We start from the raw sequence: 19755 nt of genomic DNA, 5'->3' as shown, positions 1-19755 counted from the left end.
AGACCACAAATTACAAGTGTTGGTGAGGATGTGGAGAAAAGGTAACCCTTGTAAACTGTTAGTGGGAATGTAAATTGGTGCAGCCCCTATGGAAAAGTGCATGAAGGTTCCTCAAAAAATTAAAACTAGAACTACCATGTGATCCAGCAATTCCACTCCTGGGTATAGAAGACAATGAAAACACTAATTTGAAAAGATGCATGTACCCAAAATGTTCATAGTAGCGTTATTTACAATAGCCAAGATATGAAAGCAACCTAAGTGTCCATCAACAGATGAATGGATAAAGAAGATGTGGTATATATATGCAAGGAAAACTACTCAGCCATAAAGAAGAATGAAATTTTGCCATTTGTAACAACATAGATGGACCTGGAGGGTATTATGTTTAGTGAAATAAGTCAGACAGAGAAAGACAAATACTGTACATTATCACTTATATGTGGACTCTCAAAAATAAAACAAACAAATGATTATAACAAATCAGAGAGGGAAGGAAGGAGGGGCAGGATAGGGGTAGAGGATTAAGAGATACAAACTACTATTAATTCTATTTTTTGCTTCATTTGGGCAGTGGGAGATATTTATGCAAGTTCTTGGGGAAATGGAGGTGGGGGATATCAGGCAAATTATCCCCATGTATGGAAAAGCTGAATCACATTATCTTCCGGTTGGGTTATATAAATATTTCATCCCTCTGGTTACTGTCACTGGGCACATTTTGAGGCTGACCATTTACTATCCAGGATCTATAGGCTGGCAATGGCAAATACAGCTAAATGGAATCCCAAGCCAGAATTTAGCTGATTTGCAACTTCTGAATCTCCATGTGACCTCGGAGCAGGGACTACATCTTCATGACCCCTATATCCCCTGGACAAATACAACTCATGTTAATGAATGAAGAGACAAAGATCACCTATTTGTTTATAACATAAAATGAATTATATTATTGACTCAATAAGAATTGCCATTTTGTGTAATTCTGTAGCTAATAAGAAAAACCATTATTAAATACCACATTTATTTTCTTATTTTCCTTACTTTAAATATTTCATAGATATTCCTGACAAGGTTGAACAGATTACTTCTGACCCCCTGTGTGTGCCATCTATCAATATTTGTTGAGGACCTCCCTGGTGGTGCAGTGGTTAAGAATCTGCCTGCCAATGCCAATGCAGGGGACACGGGTTCAAGTCCTGGTCCGGGAAGATTCCACATACTGCAGAACAACTAAGCCCATGCGCCACAACTACTGAGCCTGCACTCTACAGCCCATGAGCCACAACTACTGAGCCTGCGCACCTAGACCCCATGCTTCACAACAAGAGAAGCCACCGCAATGAGAAGCCCGCACGCTGCAACAAAGAGCAGCCTCTGCTCTCCTCCACTAGAGAAAAGCCCATGCGCAGCAATAAAGACCCAATGCAGCCAAAAATAAATAAATAAATTTATTTTTAAAAAGAAGTTTACTATTCGGTCAATTGTTCTAACCCAATTGTTTTCTTCCACAAAACAAAACAACAACAAAACTCTCTTTAGTTAGAAATATATTCCTACTTTCTAAAACTAGCCAGGTTTGCTTAAAAGTGCCCCATTCACATGACTATATTTTATGCTCTCTTTACATATTATGTTTAATAAATTAAACTAAACAAGGATAGTTAGAATACAATTTCATTACACCACCTACAATGGCTGTACCAATAAATACATGTAGAGCCTCTTCCTCAAACAGCCTGTATATGATTATTTATTCTATTAACCACAACTAAATAATGTATTTATTAAGATACTTTGGGAACATGTAACAGAAAACAACTAGTGCTACCTTTAGCAAAAGCAAAAAGAGGATTTTATAATTATAAGGATACAGGCATCTCATAGAACTCACGTCAGGAATTCAACCAGGCCCCAGAAAAGAACTGGAAGTAAGAACTAAAAAGCCATCAGAATCCAAGAAGTTCTCTTCTTTGGACCTAGTTTATCTTCCTTTTTCAGCAGAGTAGCTTTTGCTTCTCTGTCCACATAGGACGTGTTAACCTAAAACAAAACAGCCAGTTACTTTACCAACAAAATGGTTTTATTTGGGAACAGAAAGAATTGCAATTTGAGACATGCAACTATAGTGAACCCCATGCAAGTCTGGTAAAACGAAAGAAAGGGAGCTCTTTTATAGAGGAGAAGAGAAAGTTGGGAGGGGCTATTATAAACAAAAAGTCCACTGGATGAAACTGGGAGTTTGAAGTATAGTGGCTTTTCACTGGCTGACGTGCAACAGTCTCTCATTGGCTTAGCTGTTGCCAGGCAAGGAGAATTCTTTCTTCCTCCAGCTGGCAGTGGTAAAGTAGGGCCACTTTCTGCTGGAGATGCAAAGTATTGTACATCCCTTTCTGTTGGGACCTGTACTGAAGAGTGGTATGGGAGTGAGAGCTCCCCCTTCTGGCTTCCTGACTCCATTTTAGTGAGGTTTCCCTTTATTAATTTTTACGGAGGAAAGCAATGGCCACGCCCAAACTCCTGAGTTTACATGTGTATCATGGCCAGACTGACTGACTCTCTTTAATCAGTCCCTAGAGAGGAAATCTCATTGGCCCAAATTCACCCACCTCCACCTGTGGCTGGAGGTGATCATCCTGCTGTGTGCAGTCCATCCCTGGAAGCAAGGAAGTACCGAGGGTTTTTTGTAAGCTAGGAAGAGTTACCAAATAGTGTATACTGCAAATGGATAAGACTATGCAAACCCTGTTCCTCTCTCAAATTCAACAAAACAATGTCATCCCTCCTCTCCTGGAATGAAGTGACTAATGGAGCAGAGAAAGGCCCAATATTATTAAAAAAAATCAATGTCCCTCCACATAGAAATATCAGTTACAGTGTAAGAAGAAGCTAAGCCAGCCTATCAGTGAAACATTCAACCAGACAACTTCCATGCCAAAATAAACCTATAAAATGAAACGTCACACTGAACAATGTGCGTTCAGTCTCCTTTCCTCAATGTTTTACTTAAATCCTATGGGTTATACAAACAGAGTTAAAAATACTTCATGCTAAAGATAACCAAAGCACTTAGGATACTAATAAAACAGCTTGTTCCTACAGCTTCTATTTGGAAAAGGCAAATAACTTAAATGTTAACTATAAAGAGTCACTGAACTGAAAACTATCTATTGTTTTGTTAAGTTTTACTTTCCCCTGAAGGTTTGCCAGGCCACTACATGGCCATAGTAAGTACGGGACATCTTGCATAGGAAAAAATAAATCACTTTCAGGTATAAATTCAAAGTTGAGATGTTGAAAAAAGAATTGTAAGTAGTTATCACAGATTTCCCCCCTTAATGATGAATAATTTGCTAGACTGAGCTCTAGGAATACCTGAAACCCATTTTTTTCCCTAGCAGATAACAGTTCATATTAAGTAGGCTCTCTTAGTCTCACCTTTCAACAGTATCTGCTAAATTTAATCACAGATGCGTAGTGACAATTTTTTCCATAAATGGTGTTAAGCAAAGGTATTCTAAAGAGGGGAAATACAGTGTAAGGTAGAATTAAATCCTAATTTTATTTCTTATTCTCTCTCTGACACTGGAGGTCTTCATATTTCAGCTTCCTGTTCTATACATTTTATAACACTGCAATGCTTCACAGTGCTGTTTTAGGAAGAAAGTAAGATGTGAAAATTGAGCAAGTATAAGCATTGCCATGATAGTTGGTATTGCTGCTAGTGATGTTGCCCTGCTTATAGAAACACGGACACCATTTGCCCTTGACTTGACTTCCAGAAATTTAACTTTTAAGGCCTCAAATAGGTTAACAATAACATCTGCATTTGTATAATGCTTTATACTTTATAAATAATTTCAGAAATGAGCAACATTTAATCCTCACAAATGTTGTATAATAGAGGTGTTATCATCCGAGGAGACAGAGACTCTGAGATGTCAAGTGATTTACCCAAGTTCACACAACAGGTAGTAAACCTAGAATTCAAAGCTGGAATTCAAACCCTGTCTTTTGACTCCAGGTCTAGTATTTTCCCTTTATTGTAGTGGAGCTTGTCTCATGTTTTAAAAAAATCTTCTGATTCTATTTCTCACCTTAACCAATAACATAGGTGTCATATGGAGGAATCAATTGAAAAGTGTTCCACTAATTTTCCTGGACTGATCAGAGATCCTGATGACTTCTTTTAACTACTTAACGGTTCAATTCTTTTAACTACTTCTTTAACTCCTCACCCTACTTACTTTTTTCCTTCTTCCAGTTTTATTGCGATACAACTGATATACAGCACTGTATAAGTTTAAGTTGTACTGTAAAATGATTTGACTTACATACATCATGAAATAATCACCACAGCAAGTTTAGTGAACATCCATCATCTCATATAGATACAAAATTAAAGGAATAGAAAAAAATGTTTTCCCTTGTGATGAGAACTCTTAGGATTTACTTCGTTTAAAACTTTCATATATAGCATACAGCAGTGTTAATTATACCTATCATGTTTTATATTATATCCCTAGTACTTATTTATCTTACAACTGGAAGTTTGTACCTTTTAATCACCTTCATCCAGTTCCCCCTCCTGCCTCTGATAACCGCAAATCTGATCTCTTTTTCTGAGTATGTTTATTTGTTTGTTTATTTGTTTTTGAAGTATAATTGACCTACAAAACTATGTTAGTGTACAACACAGTGACTCACTATTTCAATACTTTTCAAATGATCACCATGGTAAATCTAGTTACAACCATCATCATATAAAAATTACATAATTGATTATATTCCCCACACTGTACATTTCATACCCATGACTCATTTATTTTGTAACTTAAAATAAATTACTTTAGGTTTATTTTTAATTTAAACTTAAATAAGATTATGTACCTCATAATCTCCCTCACCTATTTCTCTCCTCCCCCCCCCCACCCCACCTCCCCTCTGGAAACCACCTGTTTGTTCTCTGTATCTATGACTCTGTTTCTATTTAGTTATATCTGTTCATTTGTTTTTGTTTTTTTAGATTCCACATATAAATGAAATAATATAGTATTTGTCTTTCTCTGACTTATTTCACTTAGCATAGTACACTCTAGGTCCACCCACATTGTTGCAAATGGCAAGATTTCATGCTTTTTATGGCTGAGTAATATTCCATTGTGTATATATATGTGTGTGTGTGTATATACACACACCACATCTTCTTCATCCACTAATCTATTGATGAGTACTTAGGTTGCTCCTATATCTTGGCTATTTTAAATAATGCTGCAATGAACATTGGCGTGCATGTATCTTCTCACCTTACTTTTCCATTAATTTATTTGTCTATGCTTTTATCTCTATTAGAATGCATTACATGCATTACATGATGTCTTCAATTTCAAAATAATATAATACATTCGGGATTGATACCAGCTGAGGGAACACAGAATAAAGGAGAGTAACAAATGATAAGTCAGATGATTTTGTGGCGCAGCCATTTGGCATGGGCCCAGTAATACATATCTGGGTTCAAATCAGGATTTCAAAATGTGGACCTCAATTCCCTTATGTGTAAAATATGGTCAATAATACCTACTTCACATGGTTAGAGTGAGAGCTAAATAAATACATGGTGTGTGTGAGGGTGTATAAATATATATTTATTAGTGGTTGGCAGAGTAATTGGTACAAAATAAGTGTACAATAAATGGAAATTTTATGCCTTGGTTAGGGAAAGTTGTAAATAAGTCAAGTTTGGAAGAGGTCTTAAACACGGCTTGACTCACATTGAGGAGGCTGTGAATACCAGTAAGCAACAAATATTAGTTTCACAATTTCTGGATATTAGGTCATGGTGTACATGTTGATAATTGTGGACTTCAGGCAATAATTCATTCAACTGAGGATGCATACAACAAGACCAGAGGGACATTTAAACAATGTCCTTAAACAGAAAACACAATTTAGAGTTTTCTCATGAATGGAGTTGCTGTACATGACTTTCTAGATACCGCCTGTTAAATGTTTTATTCCCCAGTTATGCACAAGAAGCAAAGCCCATGAACAACAGATGGCAGCCCAATTCTGGATTCTCTAAATGGTTTGCCTCCTACTCATAAGAGCCCAAGGATGTGTTGATTCAAGTGTTGCAGATGAATCTTCAGCACAAAATACTACTTCACAGTGTGACTCAGACTGACTGTGTTTCTCTTCACTGGTGATAGCCAAGCTTTGAAACATGGTCTGAATTCAGAGTCTGGATCTGAAGACAATTTATGTGCAATTTGGCATCCAACTCTAACAAGTTTATGTGTGTACATGAAACATAAAAGGATGGAAAAATCATTTTGATTAGCCATTAAGTCCTGGGTAGCAATCAAGGCTTTAAACAAAGTAGTTGAATTCATGTAGTCAGTCAACACAAGTTCAGGGATCAGAAAATGGAGGACTAACCTTGATGCCTCACCTTTCCTTAACCTCCCCCACATCCAATCACAGCAAGTTCACCTGCTAAATTACCCTTACATCCATGGACTTCTCCCTGTCTCCACTGCAACCCCTACTAGTCTAAGCCAACAGCACCCATTTCTTGGTCTCCCTACATTTAAGTTAGATCTTCTTGGATGCAGTCCGACAGATTTCTCCAAAATGTGAACTTGATCCTGTCACTGCCACCACTCCATTCCTACTGCTTCAATAGCTTCCCTTTGTTCCTATGATAAAGGTCAAAACACTTGTCGTGGTCATTAAAGTATAATGTTCTTAGTTACCACAGTATACCTTAGTTACCAACAACAGAAATTATCTCTGGCTGATTTAAAGAGCAAAGAAATTTATTAAAAGGATATTGCCACTAGAAAGAAATTGACTCAGACAAGAGAGAAACTTATAAAGAAATGTGAGCCACCCATAAGGCTGGGGAACAAGCTGAGGAAATGGGTGCCGCAGCTTGTACTGCCAATATCCTGGAAACCGTTGCTGAAGCCACTGTCACACTTACCAAAGCAAGAAGGGAATTCTTCACTGTTTTGCATCTGGCTCCTGACCCAAATACTGAGTGGGTGCACGTGATTGGCTGAGGCTAGGTCATGTGACCACACCTAGCCACCTGGAGCTGAGTTTCTATAGCAGGAAGTCGGCCCTACCTACTATTAAGTGGGGAATTCCCCAAACACAAGAAGGAGTTTCAAATGCTGAGTGGTCAAAATAAAGAGAAAGAAAGAGTAACGTCCACTACAACCTATGGCCTATGATTTGTCTTTGTCTCCCCCTCCAGCACCATCTCAACCCCTCTCTCTCTGTGCTCCAGCTACACTGTCCTTCCTTCAAACATTTCTCCCGTATGGCTCTTCCCTCTGCCTAGAATCCTCCCTTATCTGTCAGCAGTCCTACCTCACTCTGGTCCAGGCTAGTGTATAGGTTCGGGTACTGTTAGGAAAACGATGGCACACTCACAGGTGAGTTCAATGAGATCATTTACAAAGATGTGGGCCCTGTTAAGGGAAGCCAGCCAGACCAGCTGTAGTAAAGCATCCTTGGCTAGCAATAGTAAGAAACCCTATCACCCCTCAGTTACAGGGGTAAGGGATGAGGTGGGTGTTCCTGGAACCAGCGCGAATAGCTGTGGCCTCCAACAAAGAAACGAAGTCAATTTATACTGGCAGGGAGGGGGAGTTAATAGCCTGATTTCACACTGCTCCCACTCTCGAACCTCCTGCTGATGCCTCTTATTGGCCAAACCCAAACTGAGGCCAGAGGGACAAGTCGCCTGTTGTTGGAGGCCACCAAGGCAATCTCTTGGAACACAGGGCAGGGTCAAGAAAGATAGAGTTTGGATTTGGAAGGGCTACTGGAAAAAAATCCAGGGTAGTCAGTGTCCTGTTTTAGGTTCCTTTTCTTAACAGTACTTAAAAAAAAAACAATTTTATTGCAGTATAATTGACATATAACATTTTATTGGTTTCAGCTGTACAACATAATGATTGGATATCTGTATATGTTACAAAGTCCTTAATAGTATTTACCTCTATGTGTAACTATATAATCATAAGTGGTTTTTAAATTATTATTAATAGGTATTAATAACAATTTTAAATTCCTTGAGGTCAGGGATTGTTTCTGTCTTTGCTCACCACTGTTTCCTCAGAAACTAGAATAGTACCTAAAACACAAAAGGGCCTCAATAAATACTTCTTTTTTAAAAAAATAAATTTATTTATTTTTGGCTGCATTGGGTCTTCATTGCTACTCGCAGGCTTTCTCTAGTTGCGGCGACCAGGGGCTACTCTTCGTTGCGGTGCGCAGGCTCCTTGTTGTGATGGCTTCTCTTGTTGCAGAGCAACAAGAGGGCTCTAGGCGCACCAGCTTCAGTAGTTGTGGCATGTGGGCTCAGTAGTTGTGGCTTGCGGGTTCTAGAACACAGGCTCAGTAGTTGTAGCGCATGGGCTTAGTTGCTCTGCGGCATGTGGGATCTTCCCGGACCAGGGCTCGAACCCATGTCCCCTACATTGGCAGGCGGATTCTTAACCACTGTGTCATCAGGGAAGTCCCAATATTTCTTGAATTAAAGAAAGTATCTTCAATATGGGATATATTGAAAGTACCTTTAATATTGGAAATAGCCTAATTCTTGAGCCTTTAATAACATGAATAGGGAAATCATGCCTTCCTTCTTCCTTGTCAACCAGACTCTTTCCCAGTTTCTTCTTTGTCCACCTCATAAAATGGCATGTAATCACAAAATCTATGAAGCCTTGCCTTAAATTGAGCTAGAAGGCTAATAATTTATTTTTATTTTGCCCAAAGTTTCTCCTGCTAGGTTAACTTTTCTAAGTAATTTATTGAGAGCTCATTCTATGAAATAGATGAAGAGAGCTAACTTACTCAGGCTTCATGATAATCAAAAACTTTAAACCACAATGCACAGAAAGCATTTCAATTTAAACCTTTTTGCCTTTGTGCTATATTAAAATGTGCCTTAGGGCTTCCCTGGTGGCGCAGTGGTTGGGAGTCCGCCTGCCGGTGCAGGGGACATGGGTTCGTGCCCCGGTCCGGAGGGATCCCGCGTGCCGCGGAGCGGCTGGGCCCGTGAGCCATGGCCGCTGAGCCTGCACGTCCGCGTCCGGAGCCTGTGCTCCGCGGGGGGAGAGGCCGCAGCAGTGAGAAGCCCGCGTACCGCAAAAAAAAAAAAAAAAAAAAAAAATGTGCCTTGAAACAGGCATAATGACATATGGTAAATAACATATGGTTCCCGATAGTCCCTATTCATATGGAAAATATGCTAATGATATCCTGTACAGGAAGTAAAAGTGGAACCAGATTTACTTTCTCTGTATAGGTTTATCTGGATCCAGCAACTAAAAATACTGATTTCCAGTGTCACAGAGGAAATGATATGGAGGCTGAACAGTGATGGCTGGTGTTCAAGGTCAGTTACAAAGTAATCCACTGGAGGAAGAAAGGAATAATACATGATTTGGTGGTCAGAGTCAAGGTAATGTTGAGGGCTAGTAAGAGATGTTTAGAGAAGCCCCTGAGCCTTATCAAGGGAGTCCTTCAAGTCTCAGCTCTTTCCCAGGTCCAAAGAACTCATGCCAACCTTTGGGAAACAGATTCAGCACCCCCCAGACATTGCTTCCACTAGTGGATTGTGCTTGTTTTTATTGCCCGGAGCTCTACCAGACCTAATGCTCCCTTTTTATAACAAAGATTTATAATGCTGCCTCTGCTATCCTGAAATCAACTCATAGGTAATATTATTTATATAAAATATTTTTTAAACCAATGTAATGCTCTAACTATAAAATAAAGGATAAATAAAATATATTTATAATAAAGTAATATATATCTCAGAATGTAGACTCTTAGGCACTCAGAGACTTACACCTATGGGTAGAATCACTGTGAATGCAAAAAGCACAAATGCATTTCATGCTGTACTGGAGACTCAAATGCCATGAGCGGCATTGTTGTCACACGTGTATTTTCAAAATAGTGAATGCCTCTTGGTAAAGTTCCCCAGCAAACAATGAACAATTTTCTCTTGGCTTACAGAGTAGTTACATTCCTGGAAAATTCAGTGATCTTAAAGATATGTAAAAGCTACTTAGAACTTTATATAAAATGGAGTTGAGTTCTAGGCACAGATACTTGTAAATAAGTTTTATACTTACATGAAAGTTCTACAGAACATTTGAAGTCTCATTCAATTCACGGAACAATTTTTCGATGTATGGGTTAGTCTTTTACATTGCAAAATACCTCTGGCCCCAGCCCACGAAATGCCAGTGCATCCTCCAATCATTTTAATAAGCCAAAATGGGTCTACAAGTTTCCAAAATGCCTTAAGGGTATATAGTATCTCCTCTGTTAGAGACTTACTGGGCTAGAGGATTCAGTAATCAGTTTTCTGACTATGATAGTATCACTGTGGTGCTATCAGTATGTGACATTCTTAACTTTCCTTTGGCTGGTACAATTCCTTCCAGCAGGCCCAGAAACAAAATCCTTCTAACTTAAGGCAAAAAAGTTTGTGAGCAAGATACTGGAGCAGCTCACCCAGTAGAAGGAAGAGCTGAATAAGAAAGCCTCAGTGTATCATTTAAAATTAAGTTCCACTAAACATAATAGAAAACCCCAAATAACAGTGGTTTAAACAGATAAAATTTTAATTCTCTCTCACATAAACTGAGCCTGGAGACAAGAAGTCCAGAGTTGGTACAGCAGCTCTGCTCCATGAAGTCCCCAGGGACCCAGGCTCATTCTATTCACTCTCTGCCATCCTTAGGGTGTGGCCCTCGTTCTCATGGTCCAAGGTGGCAGCAGAATGCAAGAAGGAATGAAGAGTCAGGCAAATCCCAACCCTCTCCTAAGGAAGGTTCTCAGAAGCTGCCACAGGACAATTTCACTTACACCTCATTGTCCAAAACTTAGTCACGTGGCCATTCCTAGCTGCAGGAAGACTGAGAAAGTGTTTATTCTGGGTGGTTACATGACCAGATGAAAATTCTATTACTGAAGAATAGACGAGAATGGACATTGGATGATAAACTAATAATAATCAGTGCGCCGCTTGGGGAGAAGAGGAATCAGGGCAGCTCTGGGGTTTCAGTTGACAGCCCTGTGTGTGTATATTCAGTGTTGGTAGCAGTGAGGATTTATGACTGTGCTGTGCTGTAATACAGCTGTGTTCTTGGCTGTTTAGTCTTCCTTGGTGTGGTGGGCTGAATAATGGCCATGTCCTACTCCCTGGGACCTATGAATATATTACCTTCCATTGTACAAGGAAATTTGAAGATGTGAACCTTAAGTTAAGGGAGAGTATCCAGGATTATCTGAGTGGGCCTAATGTAATTTCAAGAATCCTCATAAGAGGGAGGCAGGAGATCAGAGAGAAAGGAAACATGTCGACAAAAACAGGAGGTTAGAGGGATGCGAGGAAAGACAGCCCCTAGAAGCTGGAAAAAGGCAAGAAAACAGTTTATTTCCTGAAGACTCCAGAAAGAACAGACCTTGATTTTACACTTTCAACATGCAGAACTATAAGAAAGTATAAATGTGTGTTGTTTTAAACCACTACATTTGTGGTAATTTGTTATAGCAGCAGTAGGAAACTAATACACTTGGTAACTGATTATTTTCTGATCAGGCTCTAAATCAGGTTCGAAAACTTCTCATAAACTTCACAAACTACCCAATATACTCCCATTAAAACCCTTTCCTGCTGAAGCTAATCAGAGTCGGTTTCTACTCTGCCCAACAGGCTTGTACAATCAGAGACCATTCCTCTAGGGGTCACCAATAAGAAAACTCAGCAATATCGGCACGCTGTCTCTACTTGCCTCTTCTCAGGAGTCATATTTCCAAGAGAGCAAAACCAATTTTCCAGATTAGATCACATGCCCATCCCTGTAGTCAGGGGCTGAGGACCTATGATTGGCAGCCCCACCAGAACCACTTGGGTTGGGGATTCACTCAAAGTAATGAGGCAACTGCTTTTACCAGAGGAAGGAGGAAAATAATACTGGCCAGTCAAAACCAACATATTTTTATTAGTTTAATATTTCAGAGACATAAAAGACATCTTCATATCCAGTAAGTCAGATTGCTAAAATCAAAACATCCAGTTAAATATGGCAGATTAATTACATGTATTTGTCTCTTTTCTGAAATTCCACCAAAAAATGGCACAAATCTTAAGAGCAAATAGGTAATGAGTATCAGCAGACAAAAAACAACACATTTTTTAAAGCCAGGAAACAGATGGAAGAATGGTAAAGACATTGCTAAGCAAAAGAAGGTAAAGCCTAAGTATCCAAAAAATAGATACCAAAAAGCATACAATTTACCCTGCACACATTCAGAAAGGCTAAGGGCTGAGAAGCATGAGTGCTTCCTGTGCATAAAAATAAGCATTTTGTGCCTCATTATTAAATGTGGGTGTATAGAGAATTTGATAAAATTCTGTCATGTAAATATAAAAGGTATTTGAATAAATAAATTCATATACTCTACTCACCTCTGGAAAAAATTGTTAGATTATTAAAAATGTAAGTATTTAACCAATGACTACAAGATATTTGAGGAAAACCTCCAATATCAACAACAAATCCCAGAGGAGGCAAAGATAATGCAAGGAACAGAATAAAACTTTATTAAAAACTGTAATTGATATCATCAGAGAGATAAAAGAATGTATTATATTCATGAAACAAGAGGAGGATGATTGTTTTAACAAAGAAATTATCAGAATAAGAATAAGTTTATAGAAATTGAAAATATGGCTGTGAGGGACTTCCCTGGTGATGCAGTGGTTAAGAATCTGCCTGCCAATTCAGGGGACACGGGTTCGAGCCCTGGTCTGGGAAGATCCCACATGCCGTGGAGCACCTGGGCCCATGAGCCACAACTACTGAGCCTGCGCGTCTGGAGCCTGTGCTCCGCAACAAGAGAGGCCGCAACAGTGAGAGGTCCGCACACCGCAATGAAGAGTGGCCCCCACTCGCCGAAACTAGAGAAAGCCCTCACACAGAAACGAAGACCCAACACAGCCAAAAATAAATAAATAAATAAAAATAAAATTTTAAAAAATCTACAAACAATAAATGCTGGAGAGGGTATGGAGAAAAGGGAAACCTCCTGTGCTGTTGGTGGGAATGTAAATTGATACAACCACTATGGAAAACAGTATGGAGGTTCCTTAAAAAACTAAAAATAGAACTACCATATGACCTAGTAATCCCACTAGTGGGCATATACCCTGAGAAAACCATAATTCAAAAAGAGTCATGTACCACAATGTTCATAGCAGCACTATTTACAATAGCCAGGACATGGAAGCAACCTAAGTGTCCATTGACAGGTGAGTGGATAAAGAAGATGTGGCACATATATACAATGGAATATTACTCAGCCATAAAAAGAAACGAAACTGAGTTATTTGTAGTGAGGTGGATGGACCTAGAGACTGTCATACAGAATGAAGTAAGTGAGAAAGAAAAACAAATACAGTATGCTAACGCATATATATGGAATCTAAAAAAAAAAAATGGTACTGATGAACCTAGTTGCAGGGCAGGAATAAAGAGGTAGACATATGGGACTTCCCTGGTGGCACAGTGGTTAAGAATCCGCCTGCCAATGCAGGGGACGTGGGTTTGAGCCATGGTCCAGGAAGATCCCACATGCTGCAGAGCAACTAAGTCCATGAGCCACAACTACTGAGCCTGCGCTCTAGAGCCTACGAGCCACAACTACTGAGCCTGCGTGCCACAACTACTGAAACCCAAGCACTCTAGGGCCCATGCTCCTTGCAAAAGGAGTCACCTCAATGAGAAGCCCATGCACCACAAAGTAGAGTAGCCCCGGCTCACCACAACTAAAGAAAGCCCACGTGTAGCAACGAAGACCCAATGCAGCCAAAAATAAATAAATAAATAAATAAATAAATAAGAGGTAGATGTAGAAAGTGGACTTGAGGACATGGGGTGGGGGGGCGAAGCTAGGGTGAAGCTGGGGCGAAGTGAGAGTAGCATTGACATATATACACTACCGAATGTAAAATAGTTGGCTGCTGGGAAGAAGCAGCATAGCACAGGGAGATCGCCTCAATGCTTTGCAATGACCTAGAGGGGTGGGATAGGGAGAAAGGGAGGGAGGCTCAAGAGGGAGGGGCATGGAGACATGTGTATGCATACGACTGATTCTATTTGTTGTGCAACAGAAAATAACACAGTATTGTGAAGCAATTATACTTCAATAAAGCTCTAGTAAAAAATAAATTAAAAAAATAAAAAGTAAATCAAAAGATAAAAAGATGGACAATAAGAGGGGAAAAATAAGACACTTAAAGAATCATTACAGAATGTCCAACATCTGACTGATATGATTTCCAGAAAAAGAAAATAGAAAAAAAAAAAAGAAAAAAGGATGGAAAGAAATCAGGAAATAAATCAAAGAAAATAACCAAGGACTAAAAAACATGCAATTTAGACATGCAATTTCAGATCTAAAAGCCCCACTGAATGCCAGCCCAATGAATAAAAAAAGACACCAAATCACAGAATGAAATTTCAGGATACAGTAAGTCCCCTACATACGAATGAGTTCCATTCCAAGCGCACCTTTGTAAGTCCAGTTTGTTTGTAAGTCCACAAAGTTAGCCTAGGTACCCAACTAACACAATCGGCTATATAGTGCTGTATTGTAATAGGTTTATAATACTTTTTACAGAAATAATACATAAAAAACAAACAAAAGAATAAAGAAAACATTTTTAATCTTACAGCACAGTACCTTGAAAAGTACAGTAGTACAGTACAACAGCTGGCATACAGGGGCTTGCGTTCGAGTGAACAGGCAAGAAGCGTTACTGACTGGAAGAGAGAGAGGAGGTGGGAGATGGTAAAGCTGAAGGATTGTCAGCAATGGGAGATGGAAGGCAAGCTGCAATTTCACTCACACCTGAAGTTGGTGGCACAGGTTCTGGTTCCTTGATGGATTCAATTCTATCTACCCTCTTGGAAAAATGATCCAGTGTTGTCTGGGTAGTAGCTCTTTTTTTCCCATCATAGATGACACAGTAGCACTGGTTTGCATTCTGAATGGCTGCTGCAACCTTTGTGTACTGTTCCACATTCGGGTCCTGGGCCTCAAAGACTAACAGTGGCTCCTCAAATAAAGAAAATCCCCTTGCCATTTCCTGTGTCGTGACTCTCTTAGATTCTTCAGTTACTTCTTCCTCTTGTCTATCTTCGTCCTTTCTCTGGGCCTCCAATTCCATCAGGTCTTCATTAGTAAGCTCCTCATGTTACACAGCATGGAGTTCAACAAAGCCATCCTCTTGCAGATGTAGCTACAGCTTCTTTTTTTTTTTTTTTTTTTTGCGGTACACGGGCCTCTCACTGTTGTGGCCTCTCCCGTTGCGGAGCACAGGCTCCGGATGTGCAGGCTCAGCGGCCATGGCTCACGGGCCTAGCCGCTCCGTGGCACGTGGGATCTTCCCAGACTGGGGCACGAACCCGTGTCCCCTGCATTGGCAGGCGGACTCAACCACTGCGCCACCAGGGAAGCCCTAGCTCCAGCTTCTCACTGAGGGTCACTAAGTTGCTGAAGACCTTTTTGGACTCCTCATTCACCTTCTCAAATCCACAAAAATCGTGAACAAACTTCAGGCAAAGGTTCTTCCAAACCCCATTCATGTTGACAACTGTAACCTCATGCCAAGCAGAGTCAATGTTTTTATGGCCTTGTAGATAATACAGTCCTTCCAAAATTGTCACAAGGTTGTTCCTGATTTGTCACTCGCCTTTACTGCCTGACGAAAAGTGTGATGTAAATAATATTTCTTGAAAGTCTCTATAACTCCCTAGTCCATAAGTTGCATGAGCGACGTAGTATTTGGTGGCAGGTGCACTATTTTGACATTGGGTTGAAAGTCGTCCATGAATGCGGGTGGCCTGGAGCACTGTCGATCAGCAAAAAATGTTGAATGGGATTTCCTTCTCCAAGCAATATTTCTCTACCTCCGGCATAAAGTGGTGGAAAAACCAGGCCTGGAAAATGGCCTGTGTAATCCAGGCTTTGGGGCTACTTTCCACATAACAGGAAGAGAGCTCTTGGCTATGTTTCTAAGGGCTCTTGGGTTCTCTGAATGATAAACTGAGGCTTCAGCTTCATATCGCTGGAAGCATTGCCACCAAACTACAGAGTTAGCCTATCCTTTGCTGCTTTATAGCCTGGCATAAGGTTTTCCTCCTTACTGATATAACTTTGGTCTGGCATCCTCCTCCAGTACAGTCCTGTCTCATCCACATTAAAAACCTGCTCGGGTAAATATGTGCCTTCATTAATAATTTCTCAAAGTGTTTCAGGAAATTCCCAGGCAGCTACTGTATCTGTGCTCACTGCCTTGCCACTTACTTTCACATTGTGAAGGTTGGCTCTAGCCTTGAACTGATGAAACCAGCCGTGGCTGGCATTAAAAGATGCGCCCTCTGATTCTTTGCCATGTTTCTTCTTCAAGTCTTCATAAAGGCTTTTAGCTTTCTCTTAAATCAGCATTAAGCTGAGCAGGACTTGATGCTGATGCTGATCCTGCATCCACACACTGAGAAATTTCTCTATCTCCTCCATCACTTTTCCACATTTCTTCAATATTATTATCAACATCATTAGCACAGCAGACTGCACATGTTCCATGCTCTTGTCCTTGTTCTTTAGAATCGTGCCGATGGTTGAACAATTCATGTTATAAGAACGAGCGACATCTACCATCTTTTTGCCTTGCTCCACTCTCAATTATGTTCACTTTTGTTTCCATTGTTATCGCTTAGTACTTCTTAGCAGTACCAGCTACATCACTGCTGTTCTTAGACTTGCTTCTGGGCATCCTGGGCTTGAAATAAAGATACTGTACTACTGTATTCTGTGAAGTACACAAAAGCACAACCATTTGTAGAGGATGCATGCACATGCCAATGTACGCCAGACACATGAACTAACTTACATGATTGGACATGCAAATGCACGTTCGTATCTTTGAAAGTTTGCAACTTGAAGGTTTGTATGTAAGGGACTTACTGTACTAAGAATAAACTTAAAACTTCTAAGGGATTGGGGGAGGAGATAATTACATAAAACGTATCCGTAATCAGAATAGGCATCAAACTTCTTGATAGCAATGGAGTTCACAACACAATGAAGCAAAGACTTTCTGGTTCAGAGCAGAAGATATTTTCATCCTAGAATTAAGTAACAATCAACTATGAGGGTACATATGGAAGGACATCTGTGCACCCTTTCTCAGAAAACTACTGAAAATGGGCCCCAGTAAAATGAGGGACCTAACAAAAAAGAAGAAAACATGAAAGCTGGGAAGCAAGGAATGTCATACATAAAACTACTAGAAGGACTTCCGGTCCTGGGATGAAAATCCAGGTAGCAACCAATCCAGACAGGAGCAGGAGGACAGAGATAATCAATAGACTATCTGAAATGGTAAATGTAGTGTTGATAAACTTCTGAAAGGCGAATTAAACATTTGATTAGAGTAACAGAAAACTGGTAAGATGAAAAGCTAGGCAGTTCTTAATGCCAAAGAAAACAAACAGCTGTACAATGACAGAAAAGTAATGAAAGTATGCTTAATTGGCTTACTAATGACCAACACTTACATAATAATGTAAATACTAAATACTGAATTAACTAGAAATTAGATTAGGATTATATTAAGAGGATAGGGAAAGGGAAGTATATACGGGTGTGGCGTTAATAAAGTCTAAAATTTATAAATCAAGAAACAGCAGTATAGCTATAAGCATATTATATCAGGAAAAACTGCCAAAGATTTAATAGCCTCAGCTGAGGGGAGAGAGAAAGCACTGCGTTTTAAAATTTTTAATATAAGCTTTGTAGTATTATTTAACATTTTGTATAATTTTGATTTTTAAAATATTTATACTGCCCCCCAAGCAAAGAACCAATGAGAATAAATCCAGAGATTACTCATATTTTAGCTTGTACCATGCATTAATGCCAACACTCTACTTGGTTTAAATTCTCTTTGGAGATCCAACACTTGCTGAATTTAAAAAAGCTCATTGCTCCATATGTCCTGTCTCCCTCAGCGACCAATATTTGAATTTTCAAAGATTGTATTTGAAATACTTCAAATATTGAAGTATTTAATATTTGAATTACTTCAAGTATTGAATAATTCAATATTTGAATTACAGTGGATAAAAAAACATTCTCTTCTAGTTGCTGTGTGTGATTAGTGACTATCCCAAAGTATGAAATATGATTTTAAAATATTTATTCTCTGAATGTTCATTTATTCTTCATATTTACTACATCACCTCTGCATGGCATTTGATAACCAAATGAAAGCCTCCCTTACTCTGCTTTGCCTTAGCCTGGTTCTCCCTCAATCCCCTCTAAGGTCATGACTCCATTACATCATTTAGGGTCTTCTCTGCTCTAACTCCTAATTTATGTAATTCCTACATTTCACCTTCAAAATTGCCAAACATTCAGTGTTCTATAAACAACAGTATTGTGCATATTTTTGCTAACAACAAATATACATGTATTACAGTAAAGAAGTTTATAAATTCAGAACCTATTAACAATCTAGAGTAAATACACTTTTAGCATAATAAAATGTATTTTTCTGAAGACTATGTGACAGTAAATAACTATCATAGAATTGAATTAATCAAACATAGACTCAATATTCCGTTTTTTTTAATTTTTAAAAATATTCTAGGGAATTCCCTGGTGGTCCAGTGGTTAGGACTCGGCACTTTCACTGCTGGGGTCTGGATTTAATCCCTGGTCAGGGAACTAAGATCCCATAAACCGCACAGCACTGCCAAAAAAAAAAAAAAAACACCAAAATATTTTACAAGGGTATTCTCCCCAGAATGTTTCTAACTGATAAATTCTGCCATACTGAGGATAATTTTATATACCAAAGCCCTCTGAGGAACTATAAAGTTGACATATTCGTTAAAATTTAGTGTTTATGTTGAAGACTCACTGTAGCAAACTGGTGATTTTAAGAAAGCAGTTGAGGAGAAAATAAAACGTTCTCCGTCCATGGTTCTTCACTCATGATTATGACTTGGCAAAGAAACAAACTCTGGTACTGTATGGATTTGTAGCTGGAAAATAATATATGAGATGTATAGCTGGAAAACCAAATGTAAGAAGAGTAAGAAAAATTTCAACACCAGGAAACCCCAAGGGTCAGGTTGCTTAGTTATCTCATGAAATCAATTAATCAAGTAGTGTAGTTTATGGTTCAAGTTTGAAGTTCATATGCCTTTCCTGGCAACCCATATATTGAGGGGACAAGAGGGATATACTAGAAAGCAATTTTACCTGAATTATTTGGATAATTGCTATAATTTCCATTTAATTTTATAAATGGAATTAATTTTTCAATGTAAGGAAGGTTTTGGTAAATTATGTGTCAGACACTACTCCCGTGTACTCCTTTTTTAAAAATAAATAAATTTATTTATTTATTTATTGGCTGCGTTGGGTCTTTGTTGCTGTGCACAGGCTTTCTCTAGTTGCAGTGAGTGGGGGCTACTCTTTGTTGCAGTGTGCGGGCTTCTCATTGAGATGGCTTCTTTTTGTTGTGGAGCACAGGCTCTAGGCACGCGGGCTTCAGTAGTTGTGGTGCACAGGCTTCAGTAGTTGTGGCTCATGGGCTCTAGAGCACAGGCTCAGTAGTTGCGGCACACGGGCTTAGTTGTTCTG

General features: G+C 39.2%; 1 protein-coding gene across 3 annotated transcripts in view; it reads right to left on the bottom strand.

Annotated features, from left to right (window-relative positions):
• The window catches only part of ACYP2 (acylphosphatase 2), a 327177-nt gene that overhangs the window by 249108 nt on the left and 58314 nt on the right, over positions 1-19755 (bottom strand). Inside the window, exon 1 of one of the 3 annotated variants that reach the window (XM_060117195.1) lies at positions 1895-1977. The exons of the other annotated variants lie outside the window; for them this stretch is intronic. The gene's annotated coding sequence lies outside the window, so the exon portion shown is untranslated. Of the gene's footprint in view, positions 1-1894; positions 1978-19755 lie in introns of those variants that run through there. 3 annotated transcript variants of the gene reach the window in all.

Source organism: Mesoplodon densirostris, chromosome 14 (assembly GCF_025265405.1).
Source record: "Mesoplodon densirostris isolate mMesDen1 chromosome 14, mMesDen1 primary haplotype, whole genome shotgun sequence".
Lineage (NCBI taxonomy): Eukaryota > Metazoa > Chordata > Mammalia > Artiodactyla > Ziphiidae > Mesoplodon > Mesoplodon densirostris.
This window is presented reverse-complemented; position numbering and strand designations above follow the sequence as displayed.